Source organism: Lynx canadensis, chromosome B3 (assembly GCF_007474595.2).
Source record: "Lynx canadensis isolate LIC74 chromosome B3, mLynCan4.pri.v2, whole genome shotgun sequence".
Taxonomy (NCBI): Eukaryota; Metazoa; Chordata; class Mammalia; order Carnivora; family Felidae; genus Lynx; species Lynx canadensis.
Window position 1 is genome coordinate 127,719,732 of NC_044308.2, and position 25,992 is coordinate 127,745,723.

The following is a 25,992-nucleotide window of genomic DNA, read 5'->3' on the forward strand; positions in this document are numbered from 1 at the left end:
CCAGACTTGTTCTTTTGAAACCATATAGTTGTGATACAATAGAGTCAAAATCAATAATTTTTGAAAGATGCAAATTATGAAAAATGACAAGAAAAGAAACAGAATATTTGAGAAGAGTTGTAACGGGTGATACAATTGAATTTAGTCATTAAAATTCTTCCAGCAAAGAACAGGCTAATTCGAGATGGTTTTATTGGATACTTCTATCAAATGTTAAAAGAAGAAATAATATTAGTCTTCCCAAGATCTTTGTGAAAGTGGAGAAGGAGGAAAGGTTTTATAACTCATTCGATGAGACCAGTATTAGTCTGATAATACCAAAGCTAGACCAAAACATCATAAGAAAAGTAAACTATAGGTCAATCACCCTTATGAACATAGATGCAAAACCCTTACACTAAATTTAGTGAGCAGAATCTTAAATCATAGAAAAAGTATTACATATGACCAAATGTACCAGGAATGGGAGATCGGTTTAAAATTACAAAATTCCTTAATGTAATACACCATATTAGCAAAATAAATAAAAATCACTCAATAATTTCAACAAATATGTAAGAATAATTTGAAAAATCTCACACTCATTTCTGATTAAAAAAATAAACTCTCAATTAACTAGGAATTGAAGAAAACTTTCTCACCTTGATAATGGCACATTAGACTTACTGTTGAAAGACTGAGTGTTCTTTCCCTAAGATCAGGAACAAAGCAAAAATGTCTACTCATGACACTTCTAGTCACTATTGTACTGAAGTTTCTTTCTAGACAGTGAAATCTTGCAAGCAAAAAAAATAAAAAAAAAAATCAGTTTGGAAAAAAGAACATAAAATTGGCATTATTTTCAGATGATATGATCCTGAATGTTAAAATGGTAAGGAATCTAAGAAATGCTTGCAAGAACTGACCAGTGAATTTAGCAATGCCAAAATATATAAGATCAACATACAAAAAAAGTCAACAGTTTCCATATAATAACAATAAACAATCTTTTTTTTTTTTTTAATTTTTTTTTTCAACGTTTATTTATTTTTGGGACAGAGAGAGAGACAGAGCATGAACGGGCGAGGGGCAGAGAGAGAGGGAGACACAGAATCGGAAACAGGCTCCAGGCTCTGAGCCATCAGCCCAGAGCCTGACGCAGGGCTCGAACTCCCGGACCGCGAGATCGTGACCTGGCTGAAGTCGGACACTTAACCGACTGCGCCACCCAGGCGCCCCAAACAATCTTTAAATAAATGTTTAAAATTTTAATTGTAATAACATCAAAAAAATAAAATACTTAAGAATAAAATTAATAAAAATTACAAGACTGTACACTACATATTATAAAGATTACTGGGGCGCCTGGGTGGCCCAGTCGGTTAAGCGTCCGACTTCAGCTCAGGTCATGATCTCGCAGTCCGTGAGTTCAAGCCCCGCGTTGGGCTCTGTGCTGACCGCTCAGAGCCTGGAGCCTGTTTCGGATTCTGTGTCTCCCTCTCTCTCTGACCCTCCCCGATTCATGCTCTGTCTCTCTCTGTCTCAAAAATAAATAAACGTTAAAAAAAATTTAAAAAAATTACTGAGAGTAATTAAAGATCTAAATAAATATTCCATATTTATGAATTGAAAGACTAAATTATTATGGTGACTGTTCTTCCCAAATTTTTCTATAGGCTGAATTGAATCTCTATTAAAATACCAGCAACTTTTTAATAGAAATTTACAAGCTGATTCTTTCAGTTCACATGGAGATAAGAAGAAACCTGAAGAGGCAAAACAATTTTAAAAAGAATAATAAAGTGAAGCACTTATACTCCCTGAGTTCAAACCTTACTGTAAAGCTTTTGCAATCAAGACAATGAGGTTACTGCTATGGAAATAAACATACAGATCAATGGAACAGAATTACTGTCCAGAAATAAACTCTTATATTGATGGGCAACACATTTTCAACAAAGATGTCAAAGGAATTCAATGGGAAAATTTTCAACAAATGATACGGGAGCAGAAGAAATCATTTATATGAAAGAATTCATTTAGCTCCTAACCTCATTCCATACATAAAAAAAAATGACCAGAGACCAAAATTTATAAGCTAAAACTAAACAATTTCTAGAAAAAATGTAGGAAACATAGGAGAAATCTTTATTACTTTGGTTTAAGTATGGCATCAAAGTCAGGAGCTATATACTACATATTATACATACATGTACGTATTATAATACATAATATATATATGTATAATTGGGCTTCACCAAATGAAAAATGTGTGTGCTTCAAAAGATATTATTACAAAATTAAAGGACAGAAGTGAAGATGGAGTGATGAATAGAGCACAGAGGATATTTAGGGTGGTGAAAATACTGTGTTTGACACTATCATGATGGAGACCTGCTGTTACTCATTTGTCCTAACCCATAGAGTATACAACACCAAGTATGAATGCTAAGGTACATTATGAACTTTGGATGTTGATGATGTGTTAATATAAGTCCATCAATTGTAGCAACCCTTCTGGTTGGGGGTTGTTGATAATGGAAGAGGCCATGCATGTGTGGGGGCAGGGACTATCTGAGACATCTCTGTGTCTTCCTCTTAATTCTGACGTAAACCTAAAACAATTATATGAGAAAGGGAAAACAAAAGAAAACCAAAGCAACAGACTGGAAGAAAACTCTTGCCAATTATATATCTGAGAAAACACTCATATCCAGAGCATATAAATTTTTTTAAAGTTTATTTATTTCTGAGACAGAGAGAGACAGAGCATGAGTGGGGGAGGGGCAGAGAGAGAGGGAGACACAGAATCAGAAGCAGGCTCCAGGCTCTGAGCTGTTAGCATAGAGCCCGATGCGGGGCTTGAACTCACAAACTGTGAGATCACGACCTGAGCCGAAGTTGGTCACTCAACCGATTGAGCCACCCAGGTGCCCCTCATATCCAGACCATATAAAGAACTCATACAATTCATAGTAAAAACATAAACAACCAATTAAAACTTGGCAAAGATGTTGTGTGGTTTCCTAGGGCGACTATAACAAACTACCCCAAACTAGGTGGCTTTAAAACGTTAGAAATTTATTGTGTCGCTATTTTAGAGGTTATAAGTCTAAAATCAAGCGGGATCATGCTCTTTCTGAAGCTCTGGGTGGAATCCTTTCTTGCCACTTCCTAGTTCTGAGGTTTGTCAGACATTCTTGGCATTCCTGGGCTTGTAGCTACATCAATCTAATATCTGCTTCTGTCATCACATAGTGTTTTTTTTGTTTTGTTTTGTTTTTTTCATCCTATCCCTATGTCTTTCCTTTTCTTAGAAAGGTGCTGGTCGGGGCGCCTGGGTGGCGCAGTCGGTTAAGCGGCCGACTTCAGCTCAGGTCACGATCTCGCGGTCCGTGAGTTCGAGCCCCGCGTCAGGCTCTGGGCTGATGGCTCAGAGCCTGGAGCCTGTTTCCGATTCTGTGTCTCCCTCTCTCTCTGCCCCTCCCCCCTTCATGCTCTGTCTCTCTCTGTCTCAAAAATAAATAAACATTAAAAAAAAAAAATTTAAAAAAAAAGAAAGGTGCTGGTCATGTTTGATTAAGGTCCTACCCTACTCCAGTACAATTCCATCTTAACATGATTGTATCAGCAAAATTCTTATTTCCAAATAAGGTCCCATTCACAGGTACCAGGGGTTAGGACTTCAAAGTAACTTTTGGGAAAATGCAATTAAACTCATAATGGATGTAAACAGACATTTCACTAAAAATATATACAAATTGTCAATAAGCACATGAAAAGATGTTCAACATCAATAGTCATTAGGGTAATTCAGATTAAAACTATAGTAAGATATCACTTCATACATATTTGATTGGCTATAATAAAACTGATAGGCCCTAATAAATATTGGCCAGAACATGGAGAAATTAGAAACTAGATTCATTACTCTAGGAAATATAAAATGGTGGAAGTTTGGCACTGTAAGGAAAAATTAAACATAATTTTGCTGTGCAATTCAATAATTCCTCTTCTAGATATTGACAAAAGAAAAATCAAAACATGTCCACTCAAAGGTTTATATGTAGATATTTATAGTAGCATCATATGAAAAAGCCAAGAGCCTTAAACAATTTAAATGACCATCAATTGGTGAAAAGATAAGCAGCATGTGGTTTGTACACATAACAGAATATTATTTAGCAATACAGTGGAACTTGCTACAACATGGATGCATCTTAATAACAGTTAAGGTAAGTGAAGGGAGTTAGGTAGTTAGATTCAAAATACTACATATCATGTGATTTGATTTACATGGAATTTCCAGAAGAGATAAATGATAGGGACAATCAGTGGTTGCCTGGGTTTGGGTGTGGGAGTGGGCACTGATTACCTAGTGGATGGTAGGGGTGATGGGAATGTTTTAAAACTGGATGTTAGTGATGGTTTCACATCTGTATACATTTCTTTTTTTGTTTTGTTTTGTTTTGTTTTGCATTTTTTGCATTTATAACATGTGATCAATGTGTAAGTTATACTTCAATAAAACTATAAAAATTTTAACAGCAAGGACGGTGGTTAGGCAGTACAAATGCAGTCAGCTTGGGTAATATATTGATGATTATTGAAGCCAGGTAATAATTAATGGGGATTCATTATAGTGTTCCTTTTACTTTAGTGCAAATTTAACTTTATTCATAATAATCTTCTAATTAAAAATCAATGAGATAAGCTTCCATCTCAAGAAACTAGAAAAAGAGGAGGTTAAAAATAAGTAAACATAAAGAAGAAAATAATAAACATAAAACCATAAATCAATAAAATTGAAACTAGAGATTAAACAGAGAGCAATCAACAAAGCCCAAAGTGGGTCCTTTGAAAAGGTCAATAAAATTGATAAACACTTAGAGCACTGAAGAAAAAGGAAAAAAAAATTATTTGTAGTGGATATTACTACAAATCTCATAGACATTAATAAGATAATAAGAAGATATTATGAACACATTATATGAACCTCAGGCAAAATGAACAGATTCCTTGAAAAATACATGTTATAAAACTGACACAAAGGGAAACCAGAAATCTGAATAATGGCATTACCATATGAGAAAACTGAATCCGTAATTAGAAACCATCTCAGGAGGAAACTTTACTTAATTGGCTTCACTTGTGAATTCTGCCAAACATCTGAGGAAGAGATACTCTCGTGGTTATACCAAGTCTTTTGGTAGAGAATGAGAACTGTGCACGCACACATAGACACACATATTTCAGTTGTAAAATCATCATAAACCTACTGTAGAAAACTAGACTATAAAGTGTAAGATGAAAATAAAAACCATTTACCTTTTCAATTCCTATACATTGCCTGTGTTAACATGGTTGATTTTGTTTTCTTTTCTTTTACTTTATTTTAATTATTCATTTTAAAATTCCTCTTCTATCGTTTATCTACATAGCAAGCAAAACAACATGGCGTACTATAACACAGCACAAGTCGGCATCATTCTGCTAATAATTGATAGTATTGTCTGGGATGAAATCCTAGAAATTGCATATATATATATATAATTTATCATTATTTTAATGATTGAAATATAGTTTACATACAATATGTAATTAGCTTTAGGTGTACAACTAGTGATTCAACAATTCTATATACTACTCAATGCTCACCAAGGTAAGTATAGTCACCATCTGTCACCATCCGATGTTATTACAATATTATCCACTGTATTTCCTATGCTGCACTTTCCATCCCCATGACTTATTTTATAACTGAATGTCTGTATTCCTTAATCTCCTTGACCTATTTCACCCATCACCCATGTCTCTCTCCTCTAGAAACAAGTATTTTGTTCTCTGTATTTGTGGGTCTGCTTCCGAGGTTTTGTTTGCTTGTTTTGTTTTTTAGATTCCACATATAAGTAGAATCATATGGTATTTGTCTTTCTCTGTCTGACTTATTTCACTTAGCATAATATCCTCTAGGTCCATCCATATGTGGTCGCAAATAGCAAAATTTCATTCTTTTTTATGTTTGTGTATACGCACCAACACCTACCCCAACACACACACCACATCCACCCCCCACCCCCATCTCCTTCATCCACCCATTTATCCATGCACACTTGGGATGCTCCCTTATCTTGGCTATTGTAAATAATGCTACAATAAACATAATGCTGCATATACTCTTTTGAATGAATGTTTTCATTTTCTTTGGGAAAATACCCAGTAATGGAATGACTGGATCCTATAGAAGTTCTATTTTTTAGCCTTTTGAGGAATCTCCATCCTGTTTTCTACTGCAGCTACACTGATTTAATCATCATGTTTATTTTTAATTTTTGCAATTTTCCTTTATGCATGATAGTCATAAGCTACAATCATAAGCCCCATACACTATTTTTCTTGTAACATCATTTGATAATAATCTTCTTTTCATGATAATAGAAAATGGAATACTCTCATAATATTCTATGCTATAGATATAATAGTCATAATATATGTCACTTACACGGCACTATTAATAGGATGATATATACAGTTTTTAAGGCTAGAACTATATCATTGCATTTGAGTCTCAAGAAGCACCTTGCAAGTGTACATTTTATAGGTATGGAAAATGAGGCTAAGATATTACGTAATGTGCCCAAGGTTATACAGTCAGGAACTGACGAAGTCACTCTCTTAACCACTATTGTTTAAGTCTTCCATGCCAAATTGTAATTTACTCATTCTTTCTCCCCTAGTGTAGACATTTAATTTTGATTATCTCTTAGTGTAAGACTTCTAGAATTTGGACTGAGTGACTTTCCTAGTAAATAATTTTTCTTCTAAGTTTTAGGCATTGCCCCTGCAGAAAAAAATGATTTTGAGGAATTTAGTGAGTATATTTATATCTCTCCATGGCATTATTTTTCTCCACTATCTGTGCTTTGTTCTCCGTTCTTTTAGTAGCCAAGCACCCCTGGAATTATATAGTACATAGAGAATAAGGAAACCACCTCTGCTGTATGTCAGTTCAGTTCATTCAAAAGAGAGAATGGCAGTTAGAAACCACTTTTTGTTTCACTTCTTCTGATCTTATTTCAAATTGAATCACCTAACATATTCTTTATACCTTATGTATTTATTATAAAAATAGCACAATACCTGGCATGATAATTGTTAAATACACATCCATTTAATTTTGAAATTTTTTCTAGACCTCTCTGTGCATAATTTATATTGTTTTTATTTCTCCCATTTGGACATAGCATATATATTAGAATATATATATATATATATATATATGTATGTGGTATATATGTTAGAATACATATTGGAAGTCATATTATTATAGTCAAACATTAATCTAAGTGAGTTCTTCCTCCTTTTGGTAATCTAAAAAATAATAATTATCACTTATTGATAGTCTGCTGCATGTCAAATATTTTACCAAATAGTTTTTGTGTTATATGGACATTATTTCATTTAATCCTTTTGATAATTGCCCGTGGTCAGTACTACGTATGAGGAAACCGAGGTATCCTTAAGGAGCTTGATAGTGAAGGTAAATTTTCCAAGTTGCCGATCTGATGCATTCAGAATTCTAGAAGTATGCTGTCTGACATTCAACATCTATATCCTGAACCACAAGGCAATACTGTCTCCATGATAGAGATTATCTGTTGGCAGTACAGATAAACTATTTGCTAGATTAACATGCAGACATACTTAATTAGGTATAATAGAGCAGTATTCTTAGCCCTGGCTGCACTTTTGAATCATCGGGGAAGCCTTTAAAATACTGAAGCCTGGGCCCCAACTCACCTAAATGAAAGCAGAGTATTAAGATGCTGGGTCCAAACGTCAGCATTTTTTTAAAGTATTTCAGTGATGGAAAGTAAGTGAGGGTTGCAAACTACTGTAATAAAACATAGTGCATGTGCAAGCACTTCCTTGAAGTTTGAAGACCAATGAGACATTTTTTTTTCAACTTCCAATAATAAGATATCAAAGTTTCCATTTTATAAACAAGCCATTTACTGGTATGACATCATTTATTTAATTAAGATCTGTGATTAAGTGTATTTGCAAACTCTGGCTAAGTGTACTTCTCTGAAAACACCCTCTTGAAGTTTCTACGTTTCTTCATGAATGATAGACAAGCAATGCCATTATTAGGGAAGGGATTAGCAGCAGGGTTGATTATAATCATTATCAGATGATATCAACTTACACACTTTGCAAAGCAGTTATTGGTAATGAATTAATTACACAAAATACACAATTAAATTAAACCAAAATGTTATGAAACTCTTAGATACAAATTTCAGAAATAAGTGGAGGTAAAGCAGCTATACAAATGAAACTGAACTAACCCAATGTCATTCATTATTGAGAATGTCAGTGTGTGAAAAATAAAAATTTAGCCAGTAAATGAAACTGAAAAATAAAATAGAGGAAAAATATAATGCTGCAAGATATAAATAGTGAAAGATAGCAAAGCGATTTTTTTTAAGTGGGGGAAGATGATATGATAGCAATTGGCCAGTGTGCTCCAGAGGGAAAAGAATTGGTACAGAAGGGCATTGAATATTGGACCAGCCCCCTCAATGTTTTATGGGTTACTCATCTACAGAAGCCCATATTTGTTGTAAGTTATTCATTCTTAGAGGATAAAAGGAACTGAATGGCTAGAGTTTCAAACAGAAAAATACTAAGAGAATGGAGTAAAATAGAGCAGGGGCAAATATATGTAGATAAGATATGTAGATAAGAAACAATTGGGAAAGTACAAGATTATTAGGAGGTTGAAATTATGAAAGTGTGAAGTTTGCTAAGGAATGATAGCATAAAATTAAGAAGGAAAGAGTAGGCTGGAAAAGTTCCTGACATGAGAATGGTTACATTATGGGACAGTCGCCCATGTGAACAGTTTGCGAGGACTGGAAAAGCACTCTAGGAGAGATCCGCAATAGACTAGGACAGGGGACTTGGTGGGATTTAATTCTGAATACATAACTTTAGAACGAGTTTATTTTTATCAAATTTAGGAAAATGCACTCTATATAATTACAGTTATTCTTAGTAAAATTGCTGCTATCTTCACGCATTTACCCTTTTGGTTAGTAGATTCCATACAGGCTCTGCAGAAATATCTCAGTAAGGGCTGCTCTAAAATTTCTATATTGTAAGGCTTTTCACTTTTGAATAATTAGATGCCATGGAGTAGGACTAAGCTAATTTTCTAGAAGCTGCTTTTGGATAGCAAGCTTCAGATAGACTGTAGGTTAATTTGAAGTGTGTTGGCACTACAGGTTGTTTAATAATGCTGTACTCAGTTTGCCTGAAGGAAAACATTACCATGAAAGACACGTTTATTTGATCTTTAATTAAAAAGTAATTGACTTCAATGAAGTCACCTTCCTAATGGTGACTAGGGTGGGTTTGACTCAAGTACCATTCAAAAGTGTTGGTGTTGGGGCGCCTGGGTGGCGCAGTCGGTTGAGCGTCCGACTTCAGCCAGGTCACGATCTTGCGGTCCTTGAGTTCGAGCCCCGCGTCAGGCTCTGGGCTGATGGCCCAGAGCCTGGAGCCTGTTTCCGATTCTGTGTCTCCCTCTCTCTCTGCCCCTCCCCCGTTCATGCTCTGTCTCTCTCTGTCCCACAAATAAATAAACGTTGAAAAAAAAAATTAAAAAAAAAAAAAAGTGTTGGTGTCCATATCTCTTTCCCAGAATGAGAGCAAAGATTAACTTTTCAAGAAAAGAAAGTATCACTGGGTTTTGCATGAGCAGTTTTCCTAGGAAAATCAGTAGTTAAAGGTTATTTAATCCATTTCAAAACATCAAGTCTGGAGAGTGGATCAGGGCCACAAATGGATGATGGGGCTAGAATCCAAATCTCAAAGGAGGTTGAAACGAAGTGGACAGAATGAGTCTAAAACAAGAAGTAATTTTTTTTTAACATTTATTTTTGACAGACAGAGCAAGACAGAGCATGAGTGCGGGAGGGGCAGAGAGAGGTGGGTACACAGAATCCAAAGCAGGCTCCAGGCTCTGAGCTGTCAGCACAGAGCCTGACACGGGGATCGAACCCACGAACTGTAAGATCATGACCTAGCCGAAGTCGGATGCTCAACCGACTGAGCCACCCAGGCGCCCCTAAAATAAGAAGTATTTTAGAAAACAGTCAAGAATAATTCAGGCTGGCCTTGGAGATCATCTGAAACCCTCTCTTGCCATTTCATCGAATGAGATTTGAAAACCAAATTAAACAGACACTGTATTCAGGGAGATGGTTACCTGTTTGGGAAGGAAGGAGAGAGGGACAGAAAGAAACGCCTATTTAGATGCAATGACATTGGAGATGTTCTATTTCTTAAAAGGGATGATGAGTTCATTTTATTATTATGCTTCATCACTTACATATACATGGCATGCATTCTATATGTATCAAATATTTAATAAATAAATTTTTAAAAGTTAAACAATATTAATTCAACACATGGAAAATATTGTACAATTTGTATGATGTCAACAAAACTCACAGCATGCTGTAACATGTTGAATATTTTTACTAAATGTGGGACTGCTGCTGTGTGCCTTGTAAGTTCTTTTCTCATTTGTTTTTCTTGCAGGAGTTGGGAATGAGGGGGAAAAAAGTAAAGGAGAAGCAACGTCTTTAATGATAGTGTGAATTTTCAAATCTATGAGCAAGAAATTGTGAGACACTGAAGAGGTTTATTCAAAAAATATAAAAGTTTCAAGTTATCTGTTACAGCCCTCTGTGCACAGTTTTCTGGCAAATCATGTTCCTGTTATTCATTTGTTACATATTCAGTACCTGTCACAATCCCATTGCACATAATCATTCAAATAAAACTTTGCTCTAATACTAGATTATGCGTTTCTCAGGTTCAAACAAACATCTGTTCCTGCTGAAAAGGAGGACAAGGAGAAATCAGCATTTGGAAGGCCCATCTCCTGCCCGACTGTGTGTAAGCAAATTTAACGTATAACCCTTCCTTAGCTTTCTGCAGTTTCCACACCATATTTCTAAATCCTTTGTGGAAAACACACATATTCAACTCCCAATACAATCATGCACACCCTTACAGGTGACACAGATGATAAAGAAGAGAATGGCACATCTTTTCTAGTTGGTGAGCAGTGTAGGTACTATAATAAGACTTTGTATATGTCTGGGAAGCAGGAATTTGAAAAAAATGCTAGAGAACTAAACCGAGTAAATGAAGAATGAACACAGGAATAATATGCCTAGTTTAGCAGAAACATATTGTCACCTAAGACAATACCTACTGTTAATGGCAACAGTTGAGAATCCATTTCTTCCCCATTCTTTCAATCAGGAACATCCCTTTTGAAGCTCAAGAATAAGGTGTCTGGCTGCCAGCTGTGTTACTGAGGTGGCTTCACGCTTCGCGTGATTCAGCCACATGGATGAGACTCATTTCCTTCATAGCACATTTCCAACAGGGTACGTATTACTGCAAGCTGCTGCCATGGCAAGCATTTCTTCTTAGTGGAGACACTCCCACTTGTGGAAAGAACAGCTTGCAGCAAAAACAATAGCAAATCTCTTCTTGTTATCCTGTGTTTTGGTTAAGGGATAAGAATTCGTAAATAGAGTACAGTATAAAAAGGATACTCTTAATTGTCTTACATAACTGATACCGTTTGAAATATCAACTTTTTCTTCCTCAAATATCTACAGATGTGGTCCTAAAAGCAAGGGTGATTGATTTTGATCTACTTCACCTGCGATCTTTGGCAATGTTGGGAACCATGATGGTCATGACTGGAAGCGAGTATGTTACCGGCACGTAGCAAGTGGAGACCGGGGATGCCGCCACGCATCCTACATTGCACATGACAGCACCTGTAAGAAATAATTAACTGGTCCAAAATGTCCATAGTGCTACTACTAAGAAACTCTGACCTATAGGCATCATCCTACCACTGAAAATTTCCCCCTGAGGAGCCCTTGTCCCATATACCAACAATTGGAAAACATTAGCAACAAGAAAAATGTTGTCGCACAAGTGAAATTAGTTCTTGATAAATCCTAACTTCAAAAGTTAATGTCACTGCCCTTATTCCGAAAGACCATTGTATAGAATGGCCAGAGCAGAGATGGTAGAATTCTAAAACATTACAAAATAACCTTCATTCCCTGAAAGATTTGGGCTTAGACACTGCCTCTTCAAATCTCCTTTCACAGATTTACTTTTGGACAAGCCCAAGAATACCAGTGAACATAAGAACTGTTCTTCAACATAAGAAGCTAGTGAGTTGCCAGACAGCGGTGCACTCATGATGAAAAGTATAGTATTATTGTTATTATTTTTCACACTTTGTATTTCTGAAAGTCCTAAGGTAAAGAAGATATTTCTCCCATTGGAAACTACTCAATAATATTTAAACTTTTGTAAGACCAGTGATTCTGGGTGGTTTGTGGCCAGTACCTTCCAAATCGGAATCTCTTTCCTTTGCAATAGACTCACCTCCCCTACTGTGCATGTGCATTTGGGTGTGTCCAACTGGGAAATGTCAACATGCCTGAGATTTCATGTCCACCTGTGATTCTCCCCCTTTACCCTCGATTGTATCCTAAATATCTGTCATCCTTGATTTTTTTCTTCCTTCTTAGTCACCAAATCGCCTCCAGATCGGCTCTCCAACCCGCCTGCTTCTTCTGATTCCCACACCGTACCTTCATTTGGGGCCACTTTCATCTCTGTCACTACTGGTGTCTCCACCGCCAGCCCAGTCCCCTTCTGTGCCCTGAGTAATCCTTCTACAGCATTGTAACGAGTTTCCCCACTGACAACCCTGGAAGAATTCTTCGTTCATGAGACTTATTTATTAAATACAATTCAAACTCTTCGAATGGTTTTCAAATTCTGCCTAGTCCTCTCTGATCTCGACCCCTGCCGCCCTTACCCTTCAGCTTTCTGAGATTCTTCCAGCTCCTGAGCTGCCTCATACTCCATCTTGCCTCCTAGTTATTTTTAATGCTGGTCTTTTGCCATATTTTAAGCCTGCTCTCCAGCCCCGGAATGTCTCCAGCCTACCTATGGTCTTCGATAATGATGATTGGCTTCCTTAGAAGTTTCTATAATCTTACCTTATTGGGCACCCGTTGAGATAAAGTCATAGATAAATGTACATTCATATTCATGAAATTTACAAATATTCTTGAGTCCAGGAATCCTAAGTGTCTGTGAGGCTGGAAAGCCGGGTAAGGTATCACATACCGCTGATGGGAATATGCATTGATTCAATGACTAGGGAGAATAATATGACATTAGCTAGTAACAGAAGGATGTAAATACTAAGGTCCAGCAGTTCATCCCCTAGCTATATATCCCTAAAGATATGTTTACATGCACACTCCAGGAAGACATAAAAACATCATCATGTGAAATACATTTGGGGGCTTATGTATATAGTAGTTCCTCCTTATCCAGGTTTCCCTTTCTGGGGTTTCAGTTACACACAGCCAATCGTCATCCAGAAGCAGATGATCCTCTTTCTGACATTTTATCAGAAGGTCAATATGACCTAATTTTACATCGCAATGCTTAGATCATTCTCTACATTTCATCTCATCTCGTAAGCATCTCACACCACTTGAAGAAGAAAGAAGGACAGTACAGTAAGATCTTTTCACAGAGAGACCGCTTCACCTAACTTTTATGACAGTATATTGTTATAACGGTTCTATTTTATTGTTATTGTTGTTAATCTCTTACTGTGCCTAACTTCCAAATCAAACTTTATCATCCATATGTATGTATAGGAAAAAAACATAGTGCACATGGGGTTCAGTACTATCCACAGTTTCAGACATTTGTTGGAGGTCTTGAAACATATCTTCCATGGGTAAGGGAGGACCATTGTACAACGCAGTGCAATGTAGCTCACTTCATCAATAAAAACGGAATTTCAAAAAAGGAAAGTGGATTATCAATATTAAAATCGAACATTAGTTATTTTTTTTTAAGTAGGCTTAATGCCCAGCATGGACCCCAAGGTGGAACTTGAATTCACAACCCCGAGATCAAGACCTGAGCTGACATCAAGAATCAGATGCTTACCGACTGAGTCACCCAGGTACTTCAAACGCTAAGTAATTTTTAAGAATAAAATATTAAATAAAACTCATTTCAAAAAATACAAACTAAAGTGAGTCAAAATTATACAAAATTGCAGAGTATACCTAATATATTGTCACATGCATATTATTTAGGAGTTTTCACATATGAAGTGAAATTACAAAGGAAAGCAAGTGACTTATTAATGCACAAGTCAGGATGGTACCATTGAGTGGAAAATATAATGTGAGGGCTTAAAAGCTTCTGGAATGTTCTATGTCTTAATTTATTTGGTACACACATGGATTTTTTTATATTCTTATTTACAATAGCATATATGAAATTATATATGCACTTTCACATATTTCCCAATCAAATTATAAACAGAAACCTGAAAGAATTTTAAACACGTCAAGAGTAAAGTAGATCTTTATAGACTGTTATAATTCAAAGAAGGCATCTGTGGGTCTAGTCTTTGGGCAGATAGGTAAGAGAGGACAAGAAAATCCTAAAATTATTAAAAGTTATTTTGCTTCTAACTTTATAAATAAAATTAGCTTCATAGAGATGCTAAGAGAAAACGTGCTATAAAGGAACTGAATTTATAATAGGTCCAGAGATTTGTAGGAAACATCTCAGTATGTCTAATGAAAATCAGATACCAAGGAACTGAAAAATATTTTTTTAATGTTTATTTTGAGAGGGAGAGAAAGAGAAAGAGAGCACACTAGTAAGAAGAGGGGCAGAGAGAGAAAAGATAATCTTAAGCAGACTCTGCACTGTCAGCATGGAGCCCACCCTATGCAAGACTCAAACTCATGAACCAGGAGTTCATGACCTGAGCAGAAATCAGGAGTCAGACACTCAACAGACTGAGCCACCCAGGAACCCCAAGGAACTGAGAAATCTTACCAAGATAAGTCATAATCTTCTTATTCATGCTTTTCTTCTAATTCATACATAAATCGAACATTAAAATGCAAGATCATGTTTAGTTTGTCCCATGGACTATTAATTACTGAGGCTAGAGAAACTTACATTATCACAGTAGGAATTAAAAAAATGTGTGTTGAATGAAAGCATGAAATTTTTAAAAATGTGACAGTGACCTTTAAAAAATAAGAAATAATGAGAGCAGTATAACAAAATGGGGAACAAGTAAATGTTTTCTGATGTTTTCTAACTTGGGAAAAACCAATTTCTAAAGCTAAAATTTAAGGAAGTTCATTTACATTCAAAAATATATCTTATGTAAACAATTTCAAAGGATATTATGGCTCTCAGCAGTCAACATCAATTGCATAGAGGGAGTTTTCCTGAATGTCAAAGCAGTGAGATTTCATATGGGGAAAGGGTCCTACAAATATTAGTAATAATATTAGAAGAAGGCTCTAGTCTTCTGTGCTTAATTGTTCTTTGTGTATGGCTTTTACTACAGATTAATAAATATATAAAAGCTACATATTTGCGTACAGTACCACACTTGCTGGAACAGCTAGTAACGTTAAAAATGAAAATGATAATTGCTAAGATATTTTTCAGAATTTTCATGTGTCAGGCACGGATCTAATTGGTTGACAAACTTCATCTAATTTATCAGTAACTGCTGTTACTATTCCTATTTTGCAGATGAATAAATTTAGTGATTCTAATTGCCTTGCACACAAATACACAGCTAATCAGTGTCAGAACCAAGATTAGAACCCAGACAGCAGATAGTAGCACATGTTCTGAAGTGATACCTATGTGTGCATTAAATCTCAAATAACTGGAATAATCAGCCCAAAGAAAAGAAATGCAGATATATATATATATATATATATACACATACACGTATATATGTATATGTATAAATATGCATGTATTTATATATGCAAAGTGATACAAAAATTTATATATATATATATATATATATATGTATATGAAAAGTTCCACAAATCCATTTAAGAAAATCAATCCCCCATCAGCGAATGAGGATAACTAATTCTCTACCTGAAACTTGTATTTGTTACACAATCAAAAAGAGGAAGCAATATGGTATAACTGTCAAAAGAGGTGAACATATTTGGTTGAATTAATTTGAAAAGAAAAAAAAAGTATCATTTCCTGAAATAAAAAGACAACTTGGCATGGTATTCTGGACATGATTAAAGAACATCTGAAATATCGCGGTCAGTTTGGGATGATATATTTTAAGAATTTAATACTTGGCTAGAGAGACTAGGATATAAACATGTCCGGAAAGCATATCACAGGAGAGATAGTTGAAGGAATTTGAGCAACTTCATTGTAAAAGAGTTTTGGTGAGACACAACAATTTTCTCCAAATATCAGAGAGCCACATGGAGAAAGGAGACTTACACATTCCATGTCATTTTTTGTGCAGACCATCTAGAAACCACAGTAAATTGAATTTACTTTCAAGGTGTTGAAGAAGGGTCCATTTAGCCCGTTTCAAATGGCATCAGTCAGCTAAAGTGATTCTCATTTTAAGAGCTGAAACTGAAGCTGGATGAATATCTATCAAAACTATTACACTGGTCATTTCCACACTGAGTGGGAGGTTGAACCAATGAACTCTGAAGTGTCTTAAATTTCTCAGATCAAATCTTATGTCTGCATTTTAATGAAAAAAGAGAGAAAGGAAAAGATAATCACTACTCTTTGTGATTTTATTCTGCACTAGCAAAATAAATGTATAATTCAATCTAAAATAGTTTATAACCCTCTTAATCCCCAAACTACCTTTCATATAGTATGTGACACGTGGAATATGGACAGACTAGCCCACATTTTGTTTTCAGGGGATAAATAATTTTAAAGTTATATATATATATATACACACACACACACACACACACATATACATATATACATATATATATAATATGTACATGTATATATATATGTATATTATATAAATATATATGTATACGTATATATAAATATATTTATATTTATTATATATAATTATATATATAACTTAAACAGGATAGCATTTATAGCCTAAATATTAGGTGAATAAAAATATAGTTCATACAGTTTGCATTTAGCAGTTAAGACCCAATGGTGAATTAGTAATTTTGTTCTTGAGTTTTACATAAAGCATTACTAATTTAACCCACTAGCAGGAAAAGACACTGTAAACTGTCTAACTGGCCATCTAGAGTGTACTGCACAGAGAAAAAGAAAAGAGTCTGGATTTCATATACTTTCTGCATTTTCGTTCATCAACAATATACCTCCTCATGGGAGATTCTTATCTTTAGGAATTCTCTACAATTCATCATTGAAACAAAAATATACACCTACATTTTTCAAAGCCCAGATATCTCAGTCTTGTGTTTTTGCTTAATTATTTTCCTACAACATTAATAAGTAGTGGGATGGATATAGGTGGGGGAGAATCCATTATAGGTAGGAACCAAAAGACTAATTCATTTGCTGACCAACTTTCACCATAACCTAGCTGTGTGAGTCTCAGGCTTTATAAATAACATTTTTGGACTTCCGATGTTTGACCACAGTAGAGATTATACAGCTGCCCTACTTACCTCACAAGGATATAAAACAACTCAAATTTATTCTGTTGAATACTTGATATTCACTGTATATTGAGCTAGTTTCTGGGGTAGGAGAAGTATGAAACAAACGCAATGCCCTGGGATACATCACTGATTTGGAAATCAGACCGGAAAACATTTTACAGACGTGGAGTATAAACCACTAAGGTAGGATCATCATGTGTCTTCATGATGCAGCACCCGTGTCTACAACGTGAAAAGTACTTGAGCTCTTTATATATACTATCTTAAATAATTCTTAATCCTGACATCAGTATTATCACTCCCATTTTACACACAAGGAAAATGAAGTCGAGAAAGACACAATCGACAGAAGTGGGACTAAAATTCGGGTTACCTGAATGACCTTTGTCGTAAAAAGTGCATTACTAAGATAATGCAGACACTATACATGTGCAGAAAACTTTGAGCTAGTTCTATACTCAGTAAAAGCTTAAATGGAGGAATGAATGAGTAGTTAATAAATATAGTGAAATAGTTAATAAATATAAATAAGTATAAATATAGTTAAAAGGCATCAATAAAACTTCATTACAATTTTGACCACAAATATGTCAGGCATGATTTCATGCCCCAGTTCTGATTTTCTTTTAGTTTTACACTCAGTAAGAAGTTACAATTTACTTGTTTCCTCTTCCAAGTTCAAGGCTAGTCCCAACTGAAAAGTAATTCTGCGCTAAGCATCATGAAACATCTTGATGGAGAGAGATAATTTCCTCCTTTGGGAAGCTTCAAGGTTTCCCGGGTCTGCTATAATACAGCTGTTTCCTGCTCACCCTGCTCCCCTTTAGTTCATGGTTCTTTGAGACTTTTCCTGATTTCTGATCTCTTAATCCCTGCAGTGTAAGTGTCTTCCAGGAGAAACTACCCTTTACAGTTTCTGATTTACAACCACTCTGTCATTTTACTGTGGACCAGATACCTTAATCCTGCCCGCAGCATCTGGGGCTCTGTCTTCACTTGAATCTCATCCTTCTGCTTCATCTTGTGTCTTAGCACCCTTAATGTTATAACCACAGTTTTATTATCCCACACTGACATAACCATTCATGAATGTTCTTCCTTTCCAAGACGTAGATAGATCTCATTTGCTCTAATCGTAGCTGCCCATTTTCTACAGAAGATAATCTTTTAAACACGGATGTGTAGCAGATACCAAGAAAGTGAGAAGAAACAAGTTTTCTTTGGAATGTTAGCCCCAAATGGGAGTATCAAGATGATTACCACCCTGGCAACGGAACTGAAATTATGTGGGTATGCTAATTGCTTGTCCTGCAGACAGATGACTTCTACTGAACCATCTCGAGATGCTGTAGCACAAGACAGCATTTGCAAAAAAATCTAACTCCTGTTAGGTTTCTGTACTTTGCACAGACCTCATAAAAGAACAAAGGATTTTGAAGCACGTGTGATGCTTAACATCCCACGCTGTACCTGAAGCTACTTGACCTGCATATTCAGAGAAGGCCAGCACTGAAGGTTCTGCACCAACATCAAGATAAGCTTTGTATCCATCTAAAGTGTGAAGATAGAAATTAATGTCAAGGGACACTGAAGGACTGCGTTTGATTCAGCCATATGGAGAATTTATGCTAGCATCAAAATGATGAATTTAGTTGCCTCTTTGGGTAATGTGACTGTCGTGGGAGGGAATCATGTGTAGGGTCTCAGCTTGTGTTCGATGCCACTACCTTAGAAGCTTCACAGTAATGAAGGAAGTTCACAAATACAGTCATTATTGGCCATAACTTTAGAGGATCTGTAAATTTACAAAAGATCAGAGTAAGCGAAAAATAAGTAGTAAGTGCAATTGTCGCGTTTGAATCCTTGTGATATTCAACCTCTGAATTAGTTGTATATCGTGATCTGTCATAACATGCTTAGTATTTAATAATATAAAGAAAGTATTGAGGTTATGGCAACTTGTGTGAATTATTCTTTTACAAAGTTTTTAAACATTTATGTTAGGAGGCTTATTTAATATAGACGAATATAATGTTTCCAGGGAAAGAGACACGTTGAGAAATCCGTTATAGATATTAGAATTCAGAAATCTATTTTCTCTCTGAATTTACTGAGTGAATTATTTTCCAGATACCAACTATAAAGCGCATTTTTGTTGGTTCTCCATCAGGGTGAAGTTATTATGAGTTTCTTCTTTATGTATCAGTTGAAAACACATACAATGCCACCATTCAAAGCAGATTTTTTTCTGCTTAATATGATACACTATAAATTAAGAAACATACATATATTTCTGAACTTTTGTTATTATCATACCAGAGTTTTTATCAAGCATTCTTTAATAAATTTTTAGTCATTGCACATTGTCCTTATTATTAGGAAACTAATCCAACCGTTTTCAATATTCTTTATTTTTCAAGTGTGAGTTCCTAATAATTCCATGAGACTCAAAATTAACAAAAATTAAAAAAAACCCAGTCTATGTCACCAGAGTTTTATTGTCTATAAACAATCACCCTCTCTCTCTCTCTGTCTCTCTCTCTCTCTCCATGAGCACACATATACACACACATATTTAAAAAAATATTTTCACATTGAGAGTTACTCATCTATATGATAACTAAGGATTAGTTGTATGTAGTTGGCGTGTATGACAATTAACTTTATATTTACTTTGCAAATAATTTAATAATTTTCCAGCTCCCATGCTTCACCTGCATAATCATAATGCTTCTTTTTAAAAATTTTTAAATGTTTATTTATTTTTTGAGAGCGTGAGAGAGAGACAGAAAGTGAGCAGGGGAGGAGCAGAGGGAAAGGGAGACACAGAGTCCAAAGCAGCACAGAGACTGATGCGGGGCTCAAACTCAAGAGCCATGAGATCATGACCTGAGCTGAATTCGGATGCTCAACAACTGAGCCACCCAGGCACCCCTAATTATAATGCTTCTTGTTTCTTCCGCTAAAAAGAGTGATGACTAGGTTTTCGGTTTCATTGCTCCAATAAAGGGATATGGGTGAAGGTGGAGGGGAAGAGGCTGGCGCACTTCCAAGAGCTTCTTCAAGAACTTGGTGGGAAATTGACACTTTCTCTTTTCCCCAGACATTTTTAAAGGAAAAAAAAAAACAAAAATAAAAACTCCCCACGCAGGATTGATGCTAGCCATCATTCCAACTGGAATAGGGTATATAATTGAATATATTTAATACTAAAATTATAATCAGTTAACCAATAGATAATTATTAATATTAGAAATGATGCAAAGGTAACTAATATTGGAGTCATTTACAATTTGATAGTAAAGTACTGAGGAAGCAAGACAGTAAAGTGGGTAAGATAGGAAGAGAGGGGTGAATGAAGGGTGAGTAAAAAGAAAAAAGAAATAGATCATTTGCTCATTTCCACATTTTGACATGGCCAATCTGTTCCTGTTCAAAACTGTATGCATAAATTCAAGCTATGCACATAAATACCTATGCTTTACTAGTAAAGTCATGGACATAACATGTTTTAGTGTTTAATCTGAATGGTATAAATACCAATCTGATTGGTATAAAATTTGTGGATCAATTACCCTACTTTTGTATTAGCATAAATGCCTACAATTGACCTCCCCCCTCCCAGTGTTTAAGTGGATATTCAAAAATGGCATAACACTATTTTTAATGTGTTGAACAAAGACACTGAATGGATGCTAGTTTGGGCAAGGAAAGGATGAAGAAGAAAGTAAAAGCAACAGATCAATGTCTCCACAGCCAGGGAGAAACATTGCCCATTTTCTGTTCTGTCACTTGTTAATTAGTCAAATTATGGTGTGAAGAGTAGAGAATTTGAACATGCCACTTTACAAACCAGTAATTGCACTAGATATCTTAGTGTATTTCCTTCCTGGATCAATTTTGTCCTTATGGCTATAATGTGGCTAAATGAAGAGATCTTGAAAATACAAATCCAAGCAAGAATTAAAGATAATGATTTTACCCAAAATTTTTGCAATAACTCTCTGGAAATATTCCTGTGGCTAGGATAATGTAGAATGATAGAATGGTATTGATTAAAGGCTTCTGTGTGTGTGTGTGTGTGTGTGTGTGTGTGTTTAAAGTTTATTTACCTTTAAAAAGAGAGAGAGAAAGAGCCAGGGAGGGGCAGAGAGCAAGGGGTGGACAGAGAGAATCCCAAGCAGGCTCCATGCTGTCAGCATAGAGCCATATGAAGGGCTCGATCCCACAAACCATTAGATTGTGACCTGAACCGAAATCAAGAGTCAGATGCTCAACCAACTGAGCCACCCAGGTGCCCTGATGTGTGTTTTAATTGATAGAACTGCTGCGGAGTCATGAAAGTTAGGCTAATAAAAATACTGTCAATAAACATTCACTATACTCAGTGAGATTAGCACAGCTATAATCTCAATTTTGTAAATGTGCTAACCAAAATGCATGTGCTTAACTAGCCAGACCAAGATCAAATAGTTAACAAGCCATAGAGTTAAGCTCTGGTGTGGAAAGACCAGATTTCAAGACATTTTCTTATATAATCTCAAAATTATTTCCCAGGTATTAAATACAACAAACACAAGAGAGTCAAAAGTGCTTGCTAACAAGGACTGTCACCATGTGCAGGACACTTGACATCTGTGGTCCTCTGCTGTGAAATAAAATTATTGGATTGGATAGTTAATTGGCAGGGTCCATGGCAGAGCACAGAGGTGTGAAAGATATCTCTAAAATGAGAGATAGATGCCGACTTACGTTGTTTTGGCTCTAAGATGCCTTAGGTGAATTACTGCTCAATGACAAGAATGTAAACCACATGAAATGTTAAGTCCCTAATCCAGCCCCCTGAATAGAAGATCACCAAAATAGGATTCTGGGAAGATGGCGGCGTAGGAGGACGCTGGGCTCACCGCGCGTCCTGCTGATCACTTAGATTCCACCTACACCTGCCTAAATAACCCAGAAAACCGCCAGAGGATTAGCAGAACAGAGTCACCGGACCCAAGTGCAGACGAGAGGCCCACGGAAGAGGGTAGGAAGGGCGGCGAGGCGGTGCGCGCTCCACGGACTGGCGGGAGGGAGCCGGGGCGGAGGGGCGGCTCGCCGGCCAAGCAGAGCCCCCGAGTCCGGCTTGCAAAAGCGGAGGGGCCTGACGGACTGTGTTCAGACAGCAAGCGCGACTTAGCGTCTGGGAGGTCATAAGTTAACAGCTCTGCTCGGAAAGCGGGAAGGCTGGAGGACAAAGGGAGGGTGAGCTGCGGAGCCCCCGGACGACAGAGCTCAGTTTGGCAGGGAACAAAGGCGCTAGCCAGCGCCATCTCCCCCGCCCATCCCCCAGCCAAAATCCCAAAGGGAACCGGCTCCGGCCAGGGAAATTGCTCGCTCCGCGCGAACACCCAACTCTGTGCTTCTGCGGAGCCAAACCTCCGGCAGCGATTTGACTCCCTCCGGCTGCCACAGGGCCCCTCCTGAAGTGGATCACCTAAGGAGAAGCGAGCTAAGCCTGCCCCCCCTCCCGCCGTGCACCTTGCCTTCCCACCCCAGCTAATACGCCAGATCCCCAGCATCACAAGCCTGGCAGTGTGCAAGTAGCCCAGACGGCCACGCCACCCCACAGTGAATCCCGCCCCTAGGAGAGGGGAAGAGAAGGCACACACCAGTCTGACTGTGGCCCCAGCGGTGGGCTGGGGGCAGACATCAGGTCGGACTGCGGCCCCGCCCACCAACTCCAGTTATACACCACAGCACAGGGGAAGTGCCCTGCAGGCCCTCACCACACCAGGGACTATCCAAAATGACCAAGCGGAAGAATTCCCCTCAGAAGAATCTCCAGGAAATAACAACAGCTAATGAGCTGATCAAAAAGGATTTAAATAATATAACAGAAAGTGAATTTAGAATAATAGTCATAAAATTAATCGCTGGGCTGGAAAACAGCATACAGGACAGCAGAGAATCTCTTGCTACAGACATCAGGGGACTAAGGAACAGTCACGAGGAGCTGAAAAACGCTTTAAAGGAAATGGAAAACAAAATGCAAACCACCACGGCTCGGATGGAAGAGGCAGAGGAGAGAATAGGTGAACTAGAAGATAAAGTTATGGAAAAAGAGGAAGCTGAGAAAAAGAGAGATAAAAAAATCCAGGAGTATGAGGGGAAAATTAGAGAACTAAGTGATACACTAAAAAGAAATAATATACGCATAATTGGTATCCCAGAGGAGGAAGAGAGAGGGAAAGGTGCTGAAGGGGTACTTGAAGAAATAATAGCTGAGAACTTCCCTGAACTGGGGAAGGAAAAAGGCATTGAAATCCAAGAGGCACAGAGAACTCCCTTCAGACGTAACTTGAATCGATCTTCTGCACGACATATCATAGTGAAACTGGCAAAATACAAGGATAAAGAGAAAATTCTGAAAGCAGCAAGGGGTAAACGTGCCCTCACATATAAAGGGAGACCTATAAGACTCGTGACTGATCTCTCTTTTGAAACTTGGCAGGCCAGAAAGAATTGGCACGAGATTTTCAGGGTGCTAGATAGCAAAAATATGCAGCCCAGAATCCTTTATCCAGCAAGTCTGTCATTTAGAATAGAAGGAGAGATAAAGGTCTTCCCAAACAAACAAAAACTGAAGGAATTTGTCACCACTAAACCAGCCCTACAAGAGATCCTAAGGGGGACCCTGTGAGACAAAGTACCAGAGACATCACTACAAGCATAAAACATACAGACATCACAATGACTCTAAACCCGTATCTTTCTATAATAACACTGAATGTAAACGGACTAAATGCGCCAACCAAAAGACATAGGGTATCAGAATGGATAAAAAAACAAGACCCATCTATTTGCTGTCTACAAGAGACTCATTTTAGACCTGAGGACACCTTTAGATTCAGAGTGAGGGGATGGAGAACTATTTATCATGCTACTGGAAGCCAGAAGAAAGCTGGAGTAGCCATACTTATATCAGACAAACTAGACTTTAAATTAAAGGCTGTAACAAGAGATGAAGAAGGACATTATATAATAGTTACAGGGTCTATCCATCAGGAAGAGCTAACAATTATAAATGTCTATGCGCCGAATACCGGAGCCCCCAAATATATAAAACAATTACTCATAAACAGAAGCAACCTTATTGATAAGAATGTGGTAATTGCAGGGGACTTTAACACCCCACTTACAGAAATGGATAGATCATCTAGACACACAGTCAATAAAGAAACAAGGGCCCTGAATGAGACACTGGATCAGATGGACTTGACAGATATATTTAGAACTCTGCATCCCAAAGCAACAGAATATACTTTCTTCTCGAGTGCACATGGAACATTCTCCAAGATAGATCATATACTGGGTCACAAAACAGCCCTTCATAAGTTTACAAGAATTGAAATTATACCATGCATACTTTCAGACCACAATGCTATGAAGCTTGAAATCAACCACAGGAAAAAGTCTGGAAAACCTCCAAAAGCATGGAGGTTAAAGAACACCCTACTAACGAATGAGTGGGTCAACCAGGCAATTAGAGAAGAAATCAAAAAATATATGGAAACAAACGAAAATGAAAATACAACAATCCAAACGCTTTGGGACGCAGCGAAGGCAGTCCTGAGAGGAAAATACATTGCAATCCAGGCCTATCTCAAGAAACAAGAAAAATCCCAAATACAAATCTAACAGCACACCTAAAGGAAATAGAAGCAGAACAGCAAAGGCAGCCTAAACCCAGCAGAAGAAGAGAAATAATAAAGATCAGAGCAGAAATAAACAATATAGAATCTAAAAAAACTGTAGAGCAGATCAACGAAACCAAGAGTTGGTTTTTTGAAAAAATAAACAAAATTGACAAACCTCTAGCCAGGCTTCTCAAAAAGAAAAGGGAGATGACCCAAATAGATAAAATCATGAATGAAAATGGAATTATTACAACCAATCCCTCAGAGATACAAACAATTATCAGGGAATACTATGAAAAATTATATGCCAACAAATTGGACAACCTGGAAGAAATGGACAAATTCCTAAACACCCACACTCTTCCAAAACTCAATCAGGAGGAAATAGAAAGCTTGAACAGACCCATAACCAGCGAAGAAATTGAATCGGTTATCAAAAATCTCCCAACAAATAAGAGTCCAGGACCAGATGGCTTCCCAGGGGAGTTCTACCAGACGTTTAAAGCAGAGATAATACCTATCCTTCTCAAGCTATTCCAAGAAATAGAAAGGGAAGGAAAACTTCCAGACTCATTCTATGAAGCCAGTATTACTTTGATTCCTAAACCAGACAGAGACCCAGTAAAAAAAGAGAACTACAGGCCAATATCCCTGATGAATATGGATGCAAAAATTCTCAATAAGATACTAGC